The 18,888-nt window shown below is 42.6% G+C and overlaps 1 protein-coding gene across 24 annotated transcripts in view; it reads right to left on the minus strand.

The window, feature by feature from the left end:
• MEF2C (myocyte enhancer factor 2C) overlaps nt 1-18,888 on the minus strand; it is a 426,321-nt gene that overhangs the window by 34,439 nt on the left and 372,994 nt on the right. The gene's annotated exons all lie outside the window — the stretch shown is intronic.

Below are 18,888 nucleotides of genomic sequence, written 5' to 3' on the forward strand. Positions count from 1 at the left end.
AATCAGTTTGGAGGATATTTGTGCAACCCAATAAATACGTTAGTTCATGGTTCTTTTGACAACTACCTTATCTGTTACCCAAAATACTTCTATGACACCTGCCATTTAAAGAATGCTACAGTGCATATTAAGGAGCGCTTCTTTTGCCACAAGGATCGTTCAGAGAAAACGCTAGCGGCTGAGAAGTGTAGTGATCTGCAAGTTACAAGCTCGAATCCTGGCAGTATCATCTTAGCTGTCCAACCTTAGGAGGTTGGTCAAGCCATTAACACTAACGGGCTCATTTACAAGCCCCTTGCGCAGCCATAGCTTCATTTTGTTTACGCTATAGCAGCGCAAAACAGTCCCCCACCCACACCATAGTTACAAACTGGTGCAATGGCCCGCAGGAATGGCACAGTGAAAACTATAAGATTTCAGTGAGTCATTCTATCACAATTTGTTAATGCCTGCTCAGTGCAAGCGTTAAAGTGACACTGTGCTGTTTTCAATAGGGCCCCCTTAGCATTGCTGGACTATTGTCAAAATATTTGACACTAGTCCAGCAAAGCACCACAACTGCATCAGAAATTCTGACGCAGCTGTGCTAAAGAGCGCCATTGTGTGCTGTATTGTGAATACAGCACTACCATGGTGTCATTAGGGGGGCACAGGGCGGGGCAAGCAATTGGTGCATTGTGATCGATGCGCCAGTTTGTTCGAAATGAGGCCCTAAATTCGGTAATATGAACACCTGTTTTTACAGTACTTGGAAACAGGAGGAGGGAACCATGCATTTCTATAAAATAAGCTATTATTACTTCAGTTTTTCCTCCTTCTAGAATACTAAAGGTATTTTGCCCTGAATTTGAAATATAGGAAAGCCCGGAACGCAAGCCACTTGGACATTTTAGCATTTAAGGAATAACAGAGTTCTGTCCTAAACTCAAGCCTCCACGTGCCAAATTGTGGATGAGGAAATATGCTGGTTATGCCTCAAAACGCATTACCAGAGGACTCCTAAATGTAGGCCTCCTGCTAATGGCATGTTACTGCCTTGATGTATAATTTTTCGAACACACATCTGTCCCCGCCCGGGCCCTCCCATTTGGTCCAGGATCTGCTTAAGTATAACGTTGTGAGGAGAAGGATGAAGACTGTTCATTTACTTCAAAGGCGCTGTATTGCTTGGTGCACATTTCCATGCTGGTTTTGGTTGGATTGCAATTAGTCAGGTTAATGTACTGTGAAATGATTAGCAGATGCACCATGCCAGGAAGGCTGTCACTGTTTTAATTCCAATATCACAGCGTATACTCAGCACTTCCACATTTTTCAACAAGTGCAGAAAGTGCACTATTTCCCTCGAGGACGCATCCGTGTTCTTAAATGTAGCTGGTAAGTGATGCTGTTCAATTCACTCAGTTATTCCCTGAATTGCTGTCATGCGGCATTAATGTCTTATCTTATAATGCAGTGATAAAGAAATGTGCAAACACTGAGAAATAACAGATTTGCATGGGAGAGGATCGGAGTTGTATCAATGCACAATATTTGTTACTTTATTCCAGAGAAAATTCAGAATTATGATAGTATAAAACGTGGTAGTCGACATTTAAGCATAAATGCGTCGACTTTTTAGGTTTCACGTTAGCCAAGATCATTTGGGACTTTCAGATGTTCCTCTTCATCCACATGTCTATTTTTGTGTCTTCACCTTTTTACGCCAGCATAATGCATGGGGCAGTGAGTGAGCCCACTGTAAGCACTATAGATTCTGTCCTAAATATTGTTCGCAAAATACCACCACATTGAAATTAATAATCGAAAATTTACACACAACTTTAAGGACACATTATTTATTTCAAACGAAAATTTACACTCAACTTTAAGGACACATTATTTATTTGGAACGACATTTCTGAAAAAATATATTCTGACATACAACCTATCACCAGTGATTAATCACAATCAAGTGCACTCCACCCCTAGCCCACCTGGGGGTCTACATTAAAAAGTGAGCCAGGCTGCAGTTGTATATTTAAGGTCGCTGTGGATGACACGTGCGACTAATGTGCATTTTAGGATTTATTTTAAGGATTACAGGCATGAGCAGAGACATTACATTTTTAGAAGATTCTGGATACAAATAGTTTGGTAAATGTTCGCAAACTAACTTCTATGTGCGTTTGCCACTGCATAGACTCATGCCAATGTCGGACTCCTTCCTCAACAAGCCCGACAAACTCACATATGCACGGTTTACTATTTTCCGATCAATGCATTCATGCATCTCCACATTATTCCTACAGGTCCTCTCAAATGTATGTTGTTCTAAATTAAGAATAAGTAAATACCGACAAAGTCAGCACAAATACAACCTGGATTACTTGGGGATAGCAAGGCGATACAAAGAGGGGACTTTAAAAACGTGTTTGATGACCAGCTCACATCACGAGCAAAGCCAAGGTGGATTTTTTGACTTAGAAAGCAGAGTTTAGGAAGCAGACTGAGAATGAGTTGTGCGCACTGATTTAACCTTGCTGTGGTTCAATACCAAAATGGCAGCCAGACGCCACTGGAAACATACTTCCCTCCCCCCAGCCCCCATGACACGCAACATAAGTTGTGTAGCTGTGTTTTGTGGTTTCTGCAGCTATTTGCGTAAGACAGATGAGATAGTCTGTGAGACAGGCTGCTCTCATAGTCTAAATAACAGTGTCATGGGGCAGCGATTTTTTAAATGGTCTGAAAAGTTAAATGGAGAACATTTTGCAAACTTCAAGAAAGAAAAACACAAGAGCCGAGAACAGAACTAATTGACAGAATTAATAACAATTGTTAACATTACAAAATCCAAATTTGCTATCTGGCCTGGGTTGAGGTGTGGGTCCATCACGAAGGACATGTGTTAGGAACATAACAAAGGACCTGGTATTGGGGGTGTTACAGATGGGTAGAGGGTAGGTTACTGTTAGTGGTCCAAAAGTAATCCCATGATAGATAACCAGGGCCTTAGGAAAGGGTTTGAATTTGGGCAAATGTAAGAAATCTATACATTTTCCTCCCAATATAAGTTATGATGTTAGGATTTTGGACTCATCGTTTAAGAACAGACATTGAGTATATAATAGAAGGTTACATTTTAGAGACATAACAAACAACCCTATGTTAGGCTCATTATAGAGGGCCAGAAAGAGGGCACAATTAGGAGGGTCCAAAGTTGTTTCCATAGCAGAGGACCACAAGTTTGGGTCGATAACATAAGTTAGGAGGGGAATTCTAAGAGTAAACCAGAGGTTGGCGCCATCGCAGTTAGACAAAAATGTTTCTCACCTTTATCCGCTACTTTATGTCAGTTTTCAATGACATTTCTTCTAATATTGCTTCACTCCAGCCACCTCTTCCAAGTCCTTTCCCTCTTCTCGCCGCCTTCTCCACTTTGTGGCTGTTTCTCTTGACTATCAAGAGACAGTGGGGTTTTCTGGGCCTTAATCTGTAAACACTCCACTTGATAATGGGTTTCTCAAGGACCAAAACAATGGGTGATCTTGATACTTTAGGACACTTTTACTTTTGAACCTCTCAATTAATGTCCTGTAGTGTTGGGGATGGCTACCCAAAGGAGGTGTTGGTCTTCATTACATATCTTCTCAAAGTTTTGATGAAGCCATTTCTAAGTCACATGTGTGGTGCCAATCAAGTGTTGATGGCTGCAGAAGAAGCCAGCTAAACAGGGCACACCATTACCATCAACAATTTACACTGCTCCTGTACGGGAATGTTGAGAGAGTAGCTAAGCCAACATAGCAAAGCAGTTGGTTTCAATGGTGGATACCCAGTCACATCTGTCATAACAGCATCATGAATCACTTACTATTTCTATTTGCAGGTCTCTTTGAGCTCCTGGACACACACAGTCTTCGTGGGACTTCTGCTGTATTTCACTCTGTCCCGAAGGGCCATGTACAGCAAGCTCAACAGGCCAAATATTTATTGTATACCCACAATACTGACTTTTCAGATATCTGTAGATTACACAACTGGGTATGCAGCTGCCCATGAAAATCCCGGTGCTCAACTCTCTATAAAACGTAAAACTTGACATTTGTGGAAAAAGAGCCATGTATTTACTGAAGGAAAGTGTCCTCCCTTTTGCATTTTCTGTTTCTGTTCAACGTAAAGGGAATGAAGTGGGGAAAACACATGGTAAGCATAATTGCAATGCTCTTTTTTTGACAGACAAGGATCTGCAGTTGTTCATGTGGTTGCAAAAACCATAACATGTCATTTTAGCTCCATACTGTCTGAAAACTAGCCTTGAATGTTCTTAATGGTCAGAGAAGACGGGCTTGTGGAAACAGTTTGCCACATGCCACGTATATTTCCACCATTGTTCAGTCGATTACATGCATCAATATTCAGACACCTATGCGTCAAATGCTCTTCTGGGTACATATATTTTAAACTGTATGAAATGTATTAAGAGTATGGGGTATCACTTAATCAAAACGACTTATAAACTTCAAAATTCTATGTACTTTTCTAAAATACTTTAGAGCTATCATCTTTCACTTCCATGGTACAAACTGTAAAACGTTTTGAAGTCCCTCATTTAAGCTGTGCTTTATTCTTGAGGTATTCAAAACATAAGGGATAATGTGCATCTTAGGTATGATTAAAGTAGCCAGCTGCATAAAATTACCCACAGCCACATAATACAGGAGAAAAAGGGAGAGGCGCGTTACTGCACAGGCGGTATGATTGTTTCCAGAGGGTAAAGTAGCACAACGACCCTTTAAGCAATTTTTTTCTTCCTAATTTCACATCCAGCCAGGAGACGAAAAGAAACATCCCGCATACAAGACTATATGACTGTGTGTCGAAAATAAGTTCCTTGTTTTAATATGTTTTGTTATTTGGCGATAATACACTGACTGCCCAAGTCACTGTACAGAATGACAATTACAATTTCTGTTTGTATTTGTGTTGATTTCAAGTGTTGAGCACTTACGATTTGTCCTAGAAAGATAGCATATTGCATATATCATGCTAGGCTGAATCCTTTGACTTAAAGCTGTTTGTAGCAGAAATGCTATATGTGTAACCTGTGTAAGTGCATCTTGTTCATCAAAGAGACCCAGAACTAGAAAATGTTGAAACTCCGAAATACCCTCCATATGAACTCTACTCAGCAGGCTTAAATACAGCCTGGATCTCGGCGGGCTTTTCAGAAGCTAGTGTGATGCCTGGGACCAAAACCGAATGTGAAGCCCTTTAGATCAGTGGTCTTCAATCTTTTTAATACCTTCGAGTAAAAAAAAACATTGAGCTCCCCATATTGGCAAAGATGTATTTCCACAACTACAGAAGTGACAGCTCTAAACATATTTAATAGTCCAAACATTGTAGTAATGCTCAGTTATCCCTTTCTTTTAAAAACGCAAATTCATGAGGCCAACTTGCTATGGGCAGCCTGACCTCCTTGAAGTGTATATGTGTTCACAGAGTGAATCTTTAGCACAAATCAGAGCAGAGACCGTGATGATTACTTGCAGTCCCCTTATCCGCTTGACACCTACCCAGCCCGTGACAATGGATTTTATGAGGGCTCACCACAGAAGTGATTCAGTGGCATTCTGCTTTTCACTAAAAGCACAACACTGTTTCAGTGTGACGCTCTTCTTGGCCAGTGCCCCCTCTCCATGCCCTATGACCAATTCAGGCCCCTAAGGGGGCCCCCCCACCCAGTGAGAAGACCTCTGCCCTAGATGGTTCTTCCATTTTGGCCAGGAGGGGTAAGCAACATCTGTATCTAGGGTTTAAAAATGTACCTATGGGCCTGGAGCTATCTAGCAGCCTTGCTAGTAATGAAGGCCAGGAGGCTTGCTTGAAAAATGTACTCCTTAAAATATATCACTGTTGCAGTCTCGCAGCAGTAGTTAGAGGAGTAAATATTTTTGCGCATGTGAATGTATATATGCATGTTCATTGTTCCTGCATTTGGAACTGTCACTCTGACGTTCCGTTTAAATGTTTACATTTTTTGTTTGTTTCTCCCCCTAGAAATAGTTTGTTCACTGAGGAGCGCGTTCCCAGTGTTCTCAATGCTAGCATCCAGTACTTTAATTGGGCAGGTCCTGTCAGGTACTGAGTACCTCCACTTCTTTCATTTTAATTCTCAGCCGAAGTCCACAGGGCAGAACCGCCACCTCCAAGTAGTTCACCGATACTCTGGGTTAGTGAGTGCCTACAATTCTTTCTTCTCATTCTAACCACCGCTAGTATCTCCAAATGTTTGCAAGTATCTGAACCCTTGAACGCCCATAATCTCACCATTTTCAGCAGATTTGCTCACATGGAAAAATACACCCTATCGGCGGAATCTTTTGTCTGGGAAAATCTGTCCCGTCAGATATGACTTGGAGCTGCAAATGACGATCTCTCCAGAAATAAGTATTTTCTCTCTTTTTAATCTTTTTTTCGCAGCCGGTGTTTAACCGAGGATACGCACTTGCGGATTAAAGTCTTATGCTACTTTGGCTGTATTTTATGATATCTATAACTTCCTTCTCCGCGAATGAAAGATTGTTGTCACAAGGCAGGATCAGCAGTCCAAGATACAGGATGCCTTTCCTGGAGCGCCTCAGTACTTTGCGGCGGACTTCTCGCCGCAGCAGAAGTATCTTATCAACAGACACCTGAGATCCGGCGAGAGGGGGAAGTGTGCCGGAGACCTTCTGGGGAGCCTACATGCCAAATTCCCCCGGTGACTCAAACCAGGCCTCAGTCCAGGCAGCATTTTCCAAAGGTTTTCAGACTTCTTGTTGACGCGAGAGGAAAGCAAACCTGGCAGCAGGGCCGCGGGAAGTTTTACTGCGTCTTCCCTCACTGCAGGAGACGGGGATGTTTGTAGCCACCGACGTGTTGTGCATCTTTTCCTCCAGAAGCAAGGTGAGACCTCATTCCTTGGGCTGCAGAGGCACAGGCTCCGCGGTGGGCATGCACGCCAAAGGCAACAGATTAAAGAGGACAGGCCCTGAGGGAAAAAACCTAGAACACGGGCTGCATCTTTGACTTTCCTTCAACAAAACTGTGGTTCGGGAACAGGATGAGAATTATGCAGTTATTTCAGTAGTCTGTCCAGAATTCTTACGTCACATCAGCTGACATTCCTCTTTAGCGAGTCAGTGTGCGGGGAAGTTTAGAACGATGGGGCGACGCACTGTATCAAGGCCGCAGAACTGAACATATACAATGTGAGAATGTTGTTGCACACCTACATAGCAGTTACGATGGCGTGCACGGTGCCCCAACCCGCATAATGGATCTCACTTGTGGGAAAAATACATGGCATGAATGGTAAATGTACCAGAAACTGTACGCGTTTGGATATGGGTAACATTCACAATTTCACCATAAACTAATTTGTGTGAAGTTCAATGTCTCATTCATCTGTTTCACTGAAAAATACGGAGCTGACCTGCTTGGCAGAGAAGGCAAACATGACATTGGGATAGCAGCTGCTTCGCCCAGGATCACACAACCTCGCAGCCTAATAGACGGGTCCCTGGGTGAGCGTTCACCAATGTGACCCCTGGAAATGGCTTTATTTGCTGAGTAATTGTAAAGGGATGTACGAGAGTTCTTTTGCTTCAGTGGGAATGACATATATCAAAGCAGTATTCAGTGCCGATGTAAATAATATAATGAGACGATAATGTTAATCGATCCAAACGATGTGAAATCTATGCCACTCTTTTCTAATTTCCCAAGGTAGCTTGTCAAAATATGCAGTCTCAATCCAGTGAGTTAGCAGAAATTAGCATTCAGTAGAGGGACAGTCCGCGGTTGGAAACCAAAATAGAAATAAACATGAAAAATGAACATCTGGAAGCCTGGCGAAGGGATCACCCAGTATGTAAGGAAGAATAAAAATAGCATCCACGTTCACTGGCTGCAGCTGTGAATGAAACGTTAAATGCCTCGGCCTCGGCCACTACCGTTCAAACACTTCAGGAGCAGTGGACGGGTTTTAAAATGTCAGCAACTTGAAACCACAGCAAGACGTTACAACTAAGGCACGGTGCGGCACTATAAAAGGGGCCCCGTGTTATTGTCTCGAGCCACGATACCCACACGGTAGAAGGCTGGCCTCTTCTGAGACTCTGTGGCGGCGGGTCTCGAGGCTCTCTGTAAACAGGTAGCGCCTTGTGTTTGGCTGCACTGAAGGGAGCGCCGGCAAGGCGGTTTCGGAAAATCCTTTGCTTAACCCACGGAGTCCTTGTTCCTTGCGTCTCAGCAGCAATCGCTAGTTGGTGAGAACAGTGGCCAAGGGCCCGCTATTTTTAGGATTCCAAATCAAAAATAAAATGGGAAATGGGAAATACACAATCGCCCTGCTGGCAGCGACCAAGTCTCACGTGACGTAAGCCATCCAATAGACGTGGAAAGAGACCTCTCTGAACAAGCCTGAGACAACCCGAACTTGGCTGAAATGCCAGAACTGGCGCATAGCTGCAGATACATAGGACGTCAGCCACCGTTCTGGGTTTCAATTCAGCCTTGGGTGGGCAAAACTGATGGGTACCTTCACTCTCGCTAAAACTGTGGGGGGGGGCTCCCCCTCCCGGGCAAATATTCTAACGACCCTATGAACATGTCATAATGGTGTAAAGAACATTTATTCGGCTAGACTCGAGACATTTTACAAATACAAGCGTTTAAGTAAAAAGAACTCAGGCTTTGGTTAAACGTCGGAGCATTAGCCAGGAAGTATATGTGCACTCGTGTGTTTAGGGGCGCAGTGTACGGAAGGGAAAGCGGGGCACTGGGAGAGGTGTGTTCTGGTGGCAAAGTTGGTTTGCAACCTGGAGAGCCTGGTTCAAGCACCTAGCTTGACACTCAACAGAGCTGATGGTCGATCACGTGGCCCCGGCTAATGACTTAGTATATTCTGTCTCAAACTAATTTACTGTTAGAAACGAGCAATGTAAAACATTTAAAAGAAAAGCATTTGCAAAATCCAGACCACTGCCCATTGAAATTTGATTTCGACTGCACATTCTTACTGTTCTATGCACAACACCTTATTTTTTAGATACTCATCAAATAAATAAAAAATGTTCCTCATTAAACACCCTTTGGAGGTAAAGGGTAACAGACAATAGCGAGCTCAATAAACCCTATGAAAAAAGAAAAAAAAGCCCTATTTATAGATAATGTTGAAATGTGTATTGACTTTGCTGTGCAGAACACAACCCCAAGCCCTTAGCCACATGATGGCTTCTAACCCAGCACACTGCGAGCACAAGGGTCTCTCTGTGTATTGTCAATCCTGAGGGACACAGAGCGCTTCTGATGACGCTTCCTGCGTCCCCTCCAGTCAAATCCACTTCAAAATGGGAGGCTTGTTGGAGGATGGCGCTGGGGGCAGACAGTTCACTCTCAGACTGACCTCTCATCTTCCTTGGGGTGATGTACATTGATGCGTCAAAGAACATGTACTTGTGTTGGCGTGTAAAGACCCTCATGCCACATTAAGGACAAAAAGGCCTCTTACTCCTCGCTTGTAATTGTTTCCATCATGTCGTTGCGCCACCAAACTCCTGACACTGTACCAGGACAAAATAAACACTCACCCATATAAAACACGCACCGCCACCTTGCGACACGGACATTCATATTCCAACGAAGGTGGGCCTAACACAGCATATTACAGATTTTGTTTCTTGCCTTCAATGAAGTCTTGATGGACATATAGCAAAAATATGTCACCCAATATGGGATTATAACCTGAAACACTCAGATTTTCACAAATGATTGTCTCAATTGCTAAAAGATTTTTTTTTTAAATCTGAACTGTCTTTGCATTTTTTACATTTGATTCTCCAAATATGTTCCTTTCAGATAAGTAGGATTCTTTGCAAGTAAACTATTGTTTTATACGGTGTTACTCTCAGGTGTTCACAGAAAATTTCCAATATAATATGATATTTCGAATTATTTGTTATATATTCCTCCAACTGCTGTCGTGACAAGTGAAGCAAGCGCTACAGTGCCAAGAGGTACCAGTAGAGTGAATGCGAAATCATGGTAGTCACTGAGCCGCCAATGACACTTTTAGGCAGATTGAGACCACTCAGTGGAACTGATTTTTGTTGAAAGTTCCTGGCTCTCCAGCGCCATAATACATTTGACAAACTCATATGGTCATTAAATTTGGCAAGGACTGGGAACCACGTGCAACGCTGAATAATAATGTAACCTGGGCCCTATATTGAACAAAGAAAGAATAGCAAACAAGATCTACACTGTGTTTGGGGCATTGGCAGGGATAAATTATTCTGCCTCAGGATCTTCAATGATATAAGGATCATTATTACTTCCTAGAAGCACAACTGGCCGCTCCACTGGGAATTTCTGTGTAGTGAAACAAATCTATCATAAGCACCTAGGAGGGGTGGGGCACACACGCAACTTTATTAGCACAAGCACTCAGTACTTTGATAAGGTGGCAAGCATTGCTTTCAGCAAATTTGTGCCAAAATTTGCACTGGCAAAGCAGCGCAAACTGGCATTCATACTGGAATTATTAGTGCAAATATGCCATCTGCAGCAGCTGAAAATTATGTTTTGCACTGATTCATCAGCGCTAATACTGATGCATGGCTACCTGGTCACCAGTAATAAATTGCTCTGCCGTGGGTGCAGTGCTTGTAATACATCTCTACTGCTCATGTGAAGTTGGAAAGGCAAATGATTTACTTGCCACACAGCCGCCCGCCGCCCGCCTATTTCAGTAAATAGGGAACTAGACCTGCATAGATGTGTGAATACGAGCAGGACCTTTTTGAAGAGTCCCTCAGCTGCAGCCATTTTGAGGTGGATTCGCGGTCCCTTGCCGCCACTATCCAGACATGAGTTGCTTATGAGTGCTTCCTGTGACGTTAACAGATGAGGCCAAGGGAGTATGTTTTTAAAGACTTCTAAATTAATTGTTATGTGGACATGACTTGTTATGGGAAAAAACTCAAGAATTTCAGTCTTAAAGAATGCCAGGAAATGTAAAACATATTTTCTGCATACAATTTTATACTCCAAAATTGTGCATGTGCCACTCACACTTAGGACGTCTATTTTGTGACAGAAATTAGCACGGATGTAAGCATTGTGATGGCTGAAACAGATTCGTGAGATAATTGAGTGTTCCCCCTTAACGAGGTCTCCTAAGCTTAAGGCAAGAATGTCTGATGAGAGGGAATGTCAGTCTCTTCACATTTAATGACCACTTCTGCCGTCATTAACACAATGGTTTCAAGCTTACAGGCATAAGAATGGAGGAGGGGAAGGCGCATGGAAAGTACCATTGCGGGGAGCCCGGGGGCTTAGGCACTGATGGAGCACTGAGTGGGATCTGCTCACTTTAGACGTTTTTTCGTACTGCATTCGGTGGAGAAGATTCGGGAATATGCATCATTATGCTCAATAAACAATTCTTAAATTAATTTCCCACGACACTACGAAGACCAGCATTTGAAACATGCTACAAGGGACTGTTTAAAAAAAGGGAGATAGTGGACAATATTTGACTCTTCAAGTGGACAAAATGATCACCAGTCAAAGGAACAGTTATTCCAGAGTTGACAATTGTGCTTGCACCAATTAAAGATTTAGTGAACAAATGCCGCTGGGGGAACTAAAATAAATTGTTTGTGCTAGCTAACATAATCTCGCACTGCCCTCTTTTAACAGTGATATATCGTCTGGACTGTCACTATGGATTAGATTCCTGAAGGGGGTTTTGCAATAGAACAGCATACCTTTATTGTTGCACTAGTTAACCATTAGTGCAGTAAAAGTGAGTCCCAAAGACACTTTGTTTTGAGCAAAGGAGCAAAGACATCCGCTAGAGGTCTCACATGCAAAAACGGATCACACTTTTCCTTATAGTTAGCCTAACCTTAAGAAATTCGAGGTACAGGTGGTAATAATGCTTTGAAGGATGAGCTTTAGTAAAAAGCCATTTTTTTATAGCAGATTGTGTGATTATGGAGAATAGCTGCAACGGAGAAAGTCATTCACAGATGCACAAGGGCGCTTTCGCTCACCTCTCAGATTGATTTAATCCTGGTGCATGGATCGCAAGGGCGCAGTACATGAAGCGCACATATTGAAACGAGAACATTTTCGCACAGACGATGAGACAACAGTCCTTTAGAACAGCCACTGCGATGCCAGATGGTAACAGTATGCCTTACATGGCAAATCCACCTAGTTGTCAACAGTATGGAAATGCTTTAAAATTAGGGCAATTCAAATGAAAATGTGCTCAGCCGTGAGCATGATAACTAACAAACATTCACAAGGATGTGAGTAGAGAGTGCACAAGCTGAGATGACTACATCCTTCTGGAAGTTAGCATACAAATCATAATTCAGGAGGCACCGTACCATCAATTCGCAATGATGGTTCAAACCACTGTGCATTGATGCAACCCAAACTGGCCATGTGCACATAATACATACCCTTCTTAGGTAGCAGTAAATGTGTATCGCTACAGTGCATGTTTACATCTAGTGTGCATTCTTAGTGCAGCTGTCTGTCTAGAAATGTCGAACAGTATGACTGATGGTGTCTGGAACATGCACTGACTTATGGCTCTGGCAGGCAGCAGCTCTGCTACTGAATAGTGGGAAGGAGTAATGCTAAAGTGGTGGTGGAGTGCCACAGAAGCACCGAGGGCGGAGGACCGTTCAAGATGGTGGCAAGCCTAGGGAAGCAAGAGCTGTAGATACTGGACTGAGAGTGACCTTAGATTGGGTTTTGATGCTTTGTAGCGTGCAGAGAAAGAGCTTGCAGACACGTGGAAGAGACTGGTGTCTGCTTGTTAAACTCCTGTTTCTTAGTTTCCACCACCTTGCTGCAAATGATTTCTGAAGAGGAAGATGCGTGGGGGGTGTGGGAGGCAGATCATTTGGCATAAGAGAGAAATTAAGGCTAAATAGGACAGATTTGCCTCTTCTAGCAGCGGGGCTAATTGATAAACATTCAGCATGGGCGATAGATGAATTGAGGTGAAATTAAAGGAAGCAGAACATCTGAGTGCAAATTTTGCAAATTGAGGTGAGGTGGCCATTAGTTAGAAGTGAGGTAAATTAATATTGGAGTATTATTGAGGTGGAAAGCTTGGAACAGGGAAAAGGGTATATAGAGAAGTATTACTGGCAGAGTGGTACACCCGGAGTATAACATTCAATACATTTTTTGGGAGAGTCCCAGAAGACTAGATGTTCATGGAAACTGCAGATGTATCAGGCACCTGTAATCTAGAGATTTAGAGTTTGGAGTGGGAATGAATATCCACCTAAACCTGTCTCATTGTCCCTTGTCTCACTTGAAAGTGCAGCTGTCTGTACGACCTATTGTTATACATTCTTTACAATATACATAGAGCGGGCTTTGATACCTAATCAGAGCGATATTATTGTCCCACCTCATGCTATTGACTGCTTGATGTATCATTCTATGTTAAGGAATACTTGATTTGAAATGTATAAGTGTTGGACTTTACCATTTCTGCACAATAGTTCCCATTTTTCGTTCACCCTGCTATTTTCTAAAAAGTTTGTGTTGGCTTTTAGGACTCTGCACACTTTACGATTGCTACCTAGTGCTAAAGTGCCTGCTGTTTAAGCATGGCATAATTGCCTTACACACAATTGGCCCATTTTCTTTACTTGTAAGTCCACAGTAAAAAGGTACTGCATGTACCAAGGTCCTTAAATTAAATGCTACTAGCGGGCCTGCAGTACTGATTTCTCCTCCCACCTAAGAAGCCCTTTAAACATGCCTCAGGTCTGCCATTGCAGCCTAAGTGTGCAGTTTTAAGCTGTCATATTGACTTGAAAAATTAACCTTTTGCCAGGCTTAAACCTTCCTTTTTAATACAAATAGGCCACCCTAGGGCAGGCCTTAAATGACCCAAAGGGCAGGGTACAGTGTATTTAAAAAGTTGGACATGTACTTTTAACTTTGACATGTCCTAGTATTGAAAATATTCTTACTATTGCAAGGCCTACCTCTTCTATAGGATAACATTGGGTTACCGCAGTAGTTCTCAAATGTTTTTCACCAACAGCTCCCTTGACCTATTAGCCATTGGCCATGGCTCCCCATTATGTTACTGGTTTTAACGGGTAGGGGGTGTATGCCCGGCCTTGGGAGTACTTTCATTTTCTTCACTGAAAATAATTGTGATGAAGCAGATGAAAATAATATAATTATAGATGTAATCCTATCCAACCCCTAGAGGAGCCCCATGCAGTATCAATGACTGGTTGGAGAGACACAGGGTTATCAGAGTTCTGAAATGTTAGGGCATCTGCTGTGAAATCCCACATCTTCCAGTGGCCCTGGGTGAGATGTGGAGTGAGTGGTGTCTCAGCTTGCCACAAACACCTACAGAAGAAGTAAAGAGCGACTGCTTACACAAGAAACTGAGGCATTCTGCTGCCTCCCCGTTGCTACTCGCTCTCACACAAAGGAGCCAGAAACCAATGAATGAGCCAGAAACCAGTGAACAAGCAACAGCAGCCAGGCGCTGTATATATAGAACTGCCAAGTGACCCCATGTCAAGAACGTCACTTTCACCAATCCTGGCTTCAGTGCCAGCAGCGCTCTGCACTAGGGCTTGTGTGATTGTTGAACTTTCATTGATATTTACATTTTAAGTGAATGTAGCATTTTCTGATTTAATGCTGTTTTTAGGATTCATGCCTACATTGCAAACTGTATTACTTACTGCATAGGACTGCACAAAAATAACAGCAAAATTAAATGGAGATTTCAGTGTGCAAAGGCATGTCCTCTACTAGGGTGACACAGGTGCTGTAGTTTGGGCTGTGGCAGAGTAGTACTAATGACAAGTCACGTTTTAATGGCCGGGAGCTGAGAATTGCATTATAATGAAAGAAGAAACAGAAGTGCGCTAATGAAGCAGGATAGAAGACTGGGCGCTATATGAAAAAAAAAAGAAAAATTCCAAGACTAGCCTGTGCGAGTATTGTGATCATGGTTTGAGTTATTTTCAGGGCTGTATATAAAAAGGCTGTGTGGAAGTATGGACGCTCATTCCCTCCTTTTTTGTTTGAATCTAAATTTAGCACGGCCATGCCCTCAGGGCTCACAGAATGACTCAGCAGATGTTTGTGTGCGACCCCTCCCACCACTGAGTAAGGCATCTGCTTTTTATAGCCTCCTTTCTGCTCTTTTCTAACTCTTTAACAAAATTCCTGAGCTCTAACCCCACCATAATAATTTTAGAAAAGGTCTTCTCCAATATATGGGTAATTCTGCAGCAGATTCAAATTAATCAAAACAAAAACAATACACTCAGTGCATACTTAAATATTCCACCTGTATAGGATGGTAGAATATTGTAAATATATTAGGAAAAAAAGAACAAGCGTACAATATACACACAAAGGCACTCCATATTCCACTGTCTGCAGCGTATCTATCTACAAAGACGCATTAAAAGCAGTTTTGTTACTGCCTGGATTTTCACAATCTAGAGTGAATCGATGTGTGCCGTTCCCTCAAACAACAAACAATAAAAGAGATTGTGCTTCCCAAACTGTGTGCTCAGCGTAAGGCGCCCCTGGCTAGTGTTCACAGTGCACCAGGGTGCCGCGGCGCACAGATGGAGAACCACTGGGTTACCTGATTACATTTAGTAGGTGATAACTTTCAATTCAGAGCAGGTAAGAATGTGAAGTTTGGTGTCTTAAGAATTATAATTTAAAACCCTCTTTGATGGTAAAGTTTGATTTTAAGTCACATCTCTGAAAATGCCACTTTTAGAAAGTTGGCATTTTCTTGTTACAACTGTATCCTGGATCATATCACGGGGTGTAGTTGACAGTTGGCTTTTGTGTATTACTCCAAGACAGTGAGATAGAGGGAGAATAGGTGTTGGCAGGATGGGCCATCTCTGACGCAGCGAGGGGGAGGAGCTGTCATCTACTACACTTGTACGTCACAAAGCTCTTCCTGAGCACAGTCACAAAGGGTTTGACAATAGTCTTTTGTGACCCCAGACTACTATGGCCAGGGCAGCGAGGCAGGAAACTGAAGACACCTCAGGGGGTGGAAACCTCCAGAACCTTCTCCTATTTCAAAGCTGGGACCAGGTATGAATAGCAGACTGTCAGACCCAACTCTTCAGTTCACAGCTGGACCTGAGGATGACACAGAAGATAGACTACTGTGCTGCTCTGCTGCAAGAAGGAGTGCTACCCTGCAGCCCTGCTACTCTGTTGCCCTGTTAACTGAATGAGAAGGACTGGACCTGCATCTTGTACCCAGAAGCACCAGAGTGACTCCAAGGGCTAGTTGCCTGCCTTCCTGATCAAAGCCTCAGGGACAGAAAAGGATCCAACTCTTAAATTGTGCACCTGGACTCTGCTGCTATGAGTCCAAAACCATCAAGTGGTGCCCCTCCAGTCCTAGTCCATTGGAAGTAGGGATAGAGGTGACTTGCCAGCCTAGCTGTGGTTTTCACCAAATCTGAAGCAAAGCGACACAAGGCACAAGCATCAGTGGAACTGACCCGATGCTGCCAGCTTCCATGGAACAGATGCTGAGCGACACAAAGCCTCATCAAGCCTTGCTGCCTAGCTTCCAGCTCATCAGAACTTGACGCAAAGCTGTACAAAGCTTCTTTGCACAGCTTCACCAGAACCAATGTAGCATGACACAACCCAATGCAGGACCTCGTATCGCGGACCTTGCAGCTCCTTGGAATCGATGACACAAAACCTCACCAACGAACCCCACGCAGACCATGTACCAGGATTTAAGGCTTTTTGTTCAGTGGACCTAAATGGGTCAACCTGAACATACGACTTTCTGCCAGTCTGGTGGGACCATACAGCCACGATTGGCACTTTTACTCTATTTTTAAAAATTGGTGTGGGTGTTTCTTGTGTTGTATTTTCGATGTATTGCTCTTTGAAGTGCTGCTCATTTTACACACTGTCGTTAAGTTAAGCCGGGCTGCTTTTAAACCAAGCTACCAGAGTACAAGTTAATTTGGGGTTTGCTTGTGTTTCACCAATACAAAGACTGCAGTTGCTGATTGAGTAGGGTTTCACCCTTCTCAAGCAGTAATTCACTTTCCAACAATGAGGGACTATTTTGCATTCAGAAAGTACACTTAATCAATACACATTAACTTCTTTATTTGGCAGATGCATTGTATAAAAAACAATACGTTTTGTTTTGTTTTCTTTTTCACTGCAGCAGACTTTTTAAAATGTTAAGTTCAGAACACAAAATGTAAGCCAGGCTAATTAGCTCTGTCACTACTTGTTAATTCAGTTTGTGTGTCAAAACTCAACTGAGTACCTACTTTAAACACCTAACTGGTGCACAAGGAGGCAAACAGTCACTGTTTACTCCAGCAATTGCTAAAGTTTCAAATTTCACTTACCTGACTACAGAGAAGTTGAATTAGAAATCAGAGTGGAATGAGAGAGATTGGATAGAGGAAGTATCCCCAGTGTATATAGGCAGGCTACCACAAGCCCTCATATGTGTTATATTTGTCTTGTATCCCATACATTTTTTCTTAATCAGTTTCTCTCAGAGTTGGCACATTACCTCAGGGGAGCTGCAATGTGTACTTACCCCAAGGTGACAATAAATAGTGGCTCTTGAGGGAGTCATGGGAACCTAAAACAGGACTTGTGAAAAGTGACTGTATGGAGGACTCTGAGGTTCACCATGCACTGCTGAAAGGTAGAGGTTCAAGTGCAATGGCACAGTATGACCAACAATGCCGGTGACATGCAGTAAAGGTATGATGTGTCAGTGGAAAGGCATACCTATCTCTGTTGTCACCTTTCCATAGCATCTGATCACAGGGGAGATACCGATGGAAGTAAAAGAAGGGAAGTGAATTACCCACATGCTCTTTTTACTATTCACAACCAATTAAAAGAATAAGTAGAAAGCAGAGAGTAGATTTAACCTAGTCTGCCTTCTCTTCATCACTTTGCATGTCCACTCATTATCGTGGCCCACATTATGCACTTCCATGCTTTGTTTTCAATACCTAAATTAAATTATAGCAGTCTACAAAATATTGATACATAAAAACCGCATGTCTAAAGAATCTAACTTATTCTCTAGAACATAAAAATAGCAAATGATTTTTTCAAATAAGATGTTACCAGGTAAGTAATCTGTCAGGAGTTAGAAGCTCTTTTACCCAATGTATGAAATTACACTGAGAACAGAAATGAAATCAACAGCAGCAAGATGGTCTCTACAGTAGAATAGAGCCTGCACAAACAATCAATCAAACAAATATTGAAGGAAATATGGGGTGATATGGTCTGTGAGACAAGAGAAGCAGAGTGAAGGGGGTGTTCTTAAACCCCATGACCACCCCCATTGTACCAAGGAGGAATCATAGCTAATATACACACAAGATGTGGGGATTTCCAAAGGTTATTCATCCTCATTTGATAAGAGTAAACACAAATGTCATTCACTGGCAGAAAAAAACAAGAGGGAGAGGGAGAAGAGAAAGCCCCCATTTGGGGGGCTTCCTACCAACACCAACAAAGATGTAAAAACAGCAATTTCAGCTATAGTGTCAATCATAAGCTGTTCCTCCACGGCTCTCGTCTTACAATTAACATCATAAAAAAAGGTAAGGCAACTTGAGGTTATAATCAACACTCTAGGTAGCTACCAACCAAACACCCCTGAGGCCACCCAAGTCTCATCAACACCCATGTCCATTACTGACATAATAGTCAAGGCAATAGGACAAATATTGAAATTAAATATAAGAAGATTGATTGACAAATAGAGGACACAATGAACAGTGTTACTGG

Source organism: Pleurodeles waltl, chromosome 1_1 (genome assembly GCF_031143425.1).
Source record: "Pleurodeles waltl isolate 20211129_DDA chromosome 1_1, aPleWal1.hap1.20221129, whole genome shotgun sequence".
NCBI lineage: Eukaryota > Metazoa > Chordata > Amphibia > Caudata > Salamandridae > Pleurodeles > Pleurodeles waltl.